Here is a 7,225-nt window from a genome sequence, read left to right as displayed (position 1 = left end):
ACTAAATGATATATTGCTCACGCATGCCATGGGCATATGTGAAATGACACCCCAAAATAAATTCTGCTGCTTCTCCTGAGTACGGGGATACCACATATGTGGGACTTTTTGGGAGCCTAGCCGCGTACGGGGCCCCAAAAACCAAGCACCGCCTTCAGGCTTTCTAAGGGCGTTACAGTTTTGAAGGCCATAAAATGCCAAGATGGCACAAACCCCCCCCCCCCAAATGACCCCATTTTAGAAAGTAGACACCCCTAAATTTAGGGGTACACTAGTGAGACTAGGTAATAAATGGCGGGTGCCCTGAAACTATAAAAAAATAACTAACCAACCAGCGTCACCTGTAACAGTTATATGGTGATCACTGGTGAAAGGGTTAACTAGGGGGCAATCAGGGGGCTTTATGCGGTAGTATATGGGGGTCCCTGGCGCTATAAAAAGCTGCGGCGAACCTAAATACCTACCTGCCTAACTAGCGTCACCTGTGACACTAATACAGCGATCAGAAAAACGATCGCTTATTAGGCTGGGTTCACACTGGAGCGATGCGGGAACGCCACGAATGCGCGGCGGGTTCCCGCATCGCATGCCTCCCGGCGGCAGTTCACACTGCCCTATGCGAACTGCTGGGAGTGTCAGTGAAATGTTAATGACACCCCCAGATCAGTTCGCATATCGCAGTGCGATCTGCAAACTTGGATCGCATGGTGTGAACACCCATGCGATCCGATTCTGCTGCGGACCAAAAAAAGGGTCCCGTGCGAGTTTGCGGCGGGTGCGGCGGGTGCGACACGAATTCAGCCATACTATCTGTATAGCTGAACTCGAATCGCACAGAGATCGGATGTGATTTGCACTGCAGTGCGGTGCGAATCACATCCGTTCTCATAAACCGCTGCAATGTGAACCCAGCCTTAGTGACACTGGCGACGGGGGGTGATCACGGGGTTAAACCTTTATTGGGGGGGTTAGGGGGGTACCTTAGAACTAAAGGGGGCTAACCCTAACTGCCCTAACAGTTATTAGTCACAAATGACACCTGCCGGGTGATCAGGGGGTTAAACCTTTATTAGGTAATAAATGGCGGGTGCCCTGAAACTATAAAAAAATAACTAACCAACCAGCGTCACCTGTAACAGTTATATGGTGATCACTGGTGAAAGGGTTAACTAGGGGGCAATCAGGGGGCTTTATGCGGTAGTATATGGGGGTCCCTAGCGCTATAAAAAGCTGCGGCGAACCTAAATACCTACCTGCCTAACTAGCGTCACCTGTGACACTAATACGGCGATCAGAAAAATGATCGCTTATTAGGCTGGGTTCACACTGGAGCGATGCGGAAACGCCGCGAATCCGCGGCGGGTTCCCGCATCGCATGCCTCCCGGCGGCAGTTCACACTGCCCTATGCGAACTGCTGGGAGTGTCAGTGAAATGTTACTGACACCCCCAGATCAGTTCGCATATCGCAGTGCGATCTGCAAACTCGGATCGCATGGTGTGAACACCCATGCGATCCGATTCTGCTGCGGGCCAAAAAAAGGGTCCCGTGCGAATTTGCGGCGGGTGCGGCGGGTGTGGCGGGTGCGGCGGGTGCGGCGAATGGCTGAACTCGAATCGCACAGAGATCGGATGTGATTTGCACTGCAGTGCGGTGCGAATCACATTCGTTCTCATAAACCGCTGCAATGTGAACCCAGCCTTAGTGACACTGGCGACGGGGGGTGATCACGGGGTTAAACCTTTATTGGGGGGGTTAGGGGGGTACATTAGAACTAAAGGGGGCTAACCCTAACTGCCCTAACAGTTATTACAGTCACAAATGACACCAATGCAAAAAAAAAAAAAAAAAAAAAAAAAATGACATTGGTGTCACTGTGACTGGGGGGCAGGGGTAATTGGGGGGGTGATCGGGGGGTAAAGGGGGGGTGTGAGTGTGCCCGGCATGTTCTACTGTGTGTGGGATGTGTTGGTGCAACTCACTGATCCGCTCTCCTCCGTGTCGGAACGAAAAATACCGACACGGAGGAGAGAATACATCACTTCCTCTCCTGTGTTTACATTACAGGAGAGGAAGTGATGTCACCGGGGATTTCCATTCGTCGGGAGCGATCGCGAGGGGGTGGCCATGAATGAATGGCCGTCCCCTCGTCCGGGATCGCTCCCGAACGAAAACCGACCGCCGCAGGCACCGGGCGGGGGCCCGATCGGGCCCCCGACCCGCGGGAGGCAAATCACGTACATGTACGTGCTTATGCCTGCCCGTGCCATTCTGCCGACGTACATCGGCGTGCGGCGGTCGGCAAGTGGTTAAGTGCTCGCTATAAATGATTTGCAGTTTAAGGAAAAAATAACAGTGATCCATGTATGCCTTTACGTCCTGCCAGCACATTAATTCTATATTCTGTATTTGTATGGTATGAGCGGTAAAAGTTTTCCGGTAAATCATTTTCCTCCCCAGGTCTATTTTCAGTGTTCAGCACTGTCACAGTTTGAATGACAATTGCACGGTCATGCAACACTGTATCCATAAGAAATTTCTATCATTTTTTTTACACAAATAGATCTTTCTTTTGGTGGTATTTAATCACTGCTGGGTTTTCCATTCTTTGCTAAATAAACAAAAAATTTCTAAAAGTTTTGAAAAAAAAATGACGTGTTTTTCTTAGTTTTTGATATAAAATTTTGCAAATAAATAACCTTTGTTTATAACTTAATGTCAAAATGTATTCTGCTACATTTCTTTGGTGAAATTAACTCAAATCAGTGGACAGTGGATATAAAAAGTCTACACGCTCCGTTTAAAATGTCAGGTTTCTATGATGTAAAAATTGAGACAAATATAAATAATTTCAGAACTTTTTCCACCTTTAATGTGACCTATAAACTGTACAATTCAATTTAAAAAAAAGTGAAATATTTTAGGGGGGGGAGTAAAAATAAGTAAAATAACATTGTTGCATAAGTGTGCACACCCTCTTATAACTGGGGATGTAGCCATGTTCAGAATTAAGCAATCGCATTCAAACTCATGTTAAATAGGAGTCAGTACACACCTTCCATCATTTAAAGCGGACCTTCAGTAATTTTTTCATCTTTCCATCTATTAAATCTTGTTGTTTTAACTTTGGTTAGTACATTTTTTTTTCTGCCAGTAAATACAGCCCACTTCCTGTTTCTTGTCTGGTAAAAAGCCTAGGCTTATGACATCATGCACAGCTTCCTCTCTCACTCTCCTGAGAGTTTGCCATGAAGGGAGGGGGATGAGTCATACGAGGGCCAATGAGAGCTGCAGCGCTGGAGGTGTATCTCTGTATGTCAGTGTAAATCCAGGAAGTGAACAGGCAGCAGCTTCAGCTGCCCACAGTTAAAATGGATGCAGCCAGACTCAGTGGAGGGAGATTTTCTGTGGAAGTGATCAGGATATTTAATTCTTTTTATTTTCATAATAAGTGACAAAGGAGAGAACCTTGTTGCCCTGAAAATGCATAGCCACACCTCAATGCCTTCTACGTTTTGGAGTCCTCCTGCATCCCTGTCTCGGCTCCAGCACTGGCTTGCTCCCAGGCATTGGCTTCAGTCTTGATTTGCACAGGAGCAGTGCGGGATTTGCATGCCATTCAGGCAGGCTAATGCCTGTCAGTGCCCACCAATGCTGCCAATCAGTGCCCATCAGTAATGCCTGTCAGTGCCCATCAGTAATGCCTGTCAGTGCCCATCAGCGATGTCTGTGAGTGCTTATCAGCCTTGTCTGTCAGTGCACATCAGTGATGCTTGGCAGTGCTGCCTATTAGTGCTGCCCATCAGTGCCACCTATCCATTCCGCCTATCAGTGCCCATCAGTGCCCATCAGTGTTGCCTATCAGTGCCTCCTCATCAGTGCCCATCAGTGCTGCATATTAGTGCATCCTCATTAGTGCTTCATCATCAGTGCCCATTAGTGCCTCCTCATTAGTGCTTCCTCATCAGTGGCCATCAATGCCACCTCATCATTGCCCATCAATGCCACCTCATCGGTGTACATCGGTGAAGGAGAAAAATTACGTATTTACAAAATTTTATAAGAGTAACTATGAAACTTTTTTTTTTTCAACATTTTCAGTCTTTTTTCGTTTAGCAAAACATAAAAACCCTAGTGGTGATTACCACCAAAAGAAAGCTCTATCTGTCTCAAACAAGTGATGCATGATCGGGCAATTCTTATCCAAAGTGCGACAGCATGGAAAAGCTGAAGATTGGCATGGTCAGGAAGAGGATAAATGTGCCCTGTAGGTAGGAGGTTAAAATAGGTCCAAACCCAAAAAACGTATTCTCATATAAGCTTTATAATGTCAAAGTCATTTCAAAAATAATGTTTTAATCTTTTGAAAACTGCAACTGACATTAAAATAATACCCGGTGATCCTGCCATGAAGAACCTTGTTTGGGCACTTCTTGTTATAGGGTGACAACTGACTGCCAGTTGTGCTCCTGTCTTGTCACCCTGTCAGATCTTTCTCAAATGATGGATACTACAGGTGGCCTTGCTGACACATTGGAATATTATTAGAGCTTAAAAATCGAGGTGCTACACTAAAGTGTTAGAATCCAAAATAAGCTATGATATGGAAATTCTGGAAAACTCTGCCTTTAGGGTACATTTGCCATGGTTAAAACAAAAAGGCCATTTTGAGAATTTTTGGCTGCAGACCGATACAGGGAGGAGTATAGAGAATTACATTTACATTTTTTTCTAGTTACCTTTTTCATATGTCTTCATAATGGTCACATAACACACTGGGTTCTCTTTCTCTTCCCCCCTTTTCTTTGCCTGGGGCAGTTCTCTGCTGATGCACTAAAAAATGCTGACATGATGACGTGATGACGTCATTGCCGGCCTCTGCTTCAATTCATTATGAATCAAGGGCACAGAATGTCCTCTTTTGGCTGAATGATATATATGGAGCGCTGAATGGAGGGATGACCATCCACCCTATCGTTGCGGCGGGTAGTGTAAGCTTACACGCTCGCCGGGATATAAATTGAAAGCGTCACAGGTCTCCTAGCAACCCTTTGAGAAAGTCCTGTGACGGTGACGATACGCGTGAGGGAGAGCAGCCTGTGACATTGCACGATACAGCTTGGCAGCGCAGTGGCTGCAGATTCAAGTGGTGTGATCTGACCATTCTTTTCGTGAGAAGCGCTCTGTATATCTTAACATACTGTATGTGAGTGTTTTTTTATTTATTTATTCTTGCTGATCCTTTTTGCTAGTATGGGTAACATTGCGCAATGATTTTTCTCCTTTTATGATTAAATATTATTCCTGGAGCGGAGGAAGCAGGATTATCCCCTTGATTTACTACCTGGATTTAAGGATAAGATTGGTGGCAAGTGTTTCGGGATATCCCTATTAATCTGAAGTACTCAATGCGCCCAGGAATGTTTACCCTTTTTTTTTTTTTGTGGACTTCTCTGAATAAGTACCTTTTTATTTTAAATCCATCTGTATATATATTTCACTCAGCTCAGGAGTTTCTGTTTTGTCTGCACTGATTTAATTGTATTAATCTGTTTAGCCCAGTGGCTGGGTTTATCTGCACTTTATTTATTTTATTAATTAAATGAATTAAATTTATTCAATTTATGTATTTAATTCTATTTATTACACATTTGGGATGTTTTCATTTATGAATGGTCCTATTTTGGACATTTATCCCTAATTAATATTATATATATATATATATATATATATATATATATATATATATATATATATATATATATATATTCATTTCGGGGTGTTGATAAATTAATTAATTCACTCAATATACACTTAGTGAATTATAATATAATCTTTTTTTTTTTGTTTTTCTTTTGCACATTGCACTTTTTCACCTGATAATTAGTGATACTTATGTGTTTGCAATCACACGTATATAATCTGAAGGAGTATTGGAATATTTCTGGGAGGTTTGTTTTCTTTTTCCCTTTTCACTTTTTCTAGTAACATATTAGAATCTTATTATAATTATTTTATTTGCGATTATTGCCACTTAGCACTTTTTTAGCTGTATAGGTAGGAATTTTGAAGATAGCACAACACTATTCGTTTTTTGATATCTAAATGTCTTGGCTGACTGACCTGTTGGAGTGTTTTCAGCTGTTTTCTATATAGGTATCATTTTTTTAGACTGATCATCCACATTTGCGCTTGAGTATTTTTTGTTTTCATATATATGGATACGCTACTTGTTATGAAAAAAATTATGTATTTTTGGCATATTACTAATTAGAAATTTGGACAGTTTTGAAGGTAACATGGACTCTCGTGGTACGGTATAAACTTACAACAGTCAATTTACAAAAATATATAAATTTATTATGCACAAAACACACATAAATATCCTTCAATAGTAGATAAATTGCTTTGGATGCTACTAATCATGGAGTATTCACTTGTCTGACACAAATTGGAAGAACTTGGATATATATAATAATGATCTCGAGCTGTTACACGCAGAGATTTGTTCTTCCATTTGCACACTCTACATGTTTCGGGGTTTCCCCCTTCTTTAGAAGTATATTAGGTCAGAAAATGATCTACAAGAAAGCATACAAATCAAGTGTACAATATTAGAATCAAAAACGCATAACTAATGACCAACCTTCAAGGTATACTGTCGTGCATCTTAAATCAATAAAGATAAAGTCTCATATACCCCTCAGTACATCCCTCAATATTAAGGATTAAGCCATTTGGCTGAATGATGTTGGGTATTGTTCAACCAAGAATAATAAGGGTTTTTTGTGGCATCAAAGAAATAACTGAGGGGGGCAGCTTTGAATTTAAGGTAAGTGATGCAGTTTGAGAAGGTGTTTTTTTGGTTTTTTTTTCCCCTGCCTGGGGTGGCATATAGAAAGAAAGCTCTAAAGTTGGGCATCAACCACTTCCAGTCCAGGCCAATTCATTTTAAAACTGCATAAGGGCAGGAAGTGGGTAAGGATAGGTTAGCTTTAAAGGGGTTGTGAAGGCAATAGGTTTTTTTTCATCTTAAAGTGGAGGGCCACCCTAAAAAAAAACAAAAAAACTAATAGAATTAATATAAAAAAAAAAATGTGAAAAAAAATAGAATTAATATAAAAAAAAAAAATGTGAAAAAAAAAAAATTGAACTTACCAGAAACCTCTGTTGCGAGGCAGTCTTCCTAATCTGCCTACTCCGCGGTGATCTTCAGTCTTCTCTCC

The sequence above is a fragment of the Lithobates pipiens genome, unplaced genomic scaffold (genome assembly GCF_037356315.1).
Source record: "Lithobates pipiens isolate NorthernLeopardFrog02 unplaced genomic scaffold, aLitPip1_a1.2 Scaffold_13, whole genome shotgun sequence".
Lineage (NCBI taxonomy): Eukaryota > Metazoa > Chordata > Amphibia > Anura > Ranidae > Lithobates > Lithobates pipiens.
Note: the sequence above shows the minus strand (reverse complement) of the source record.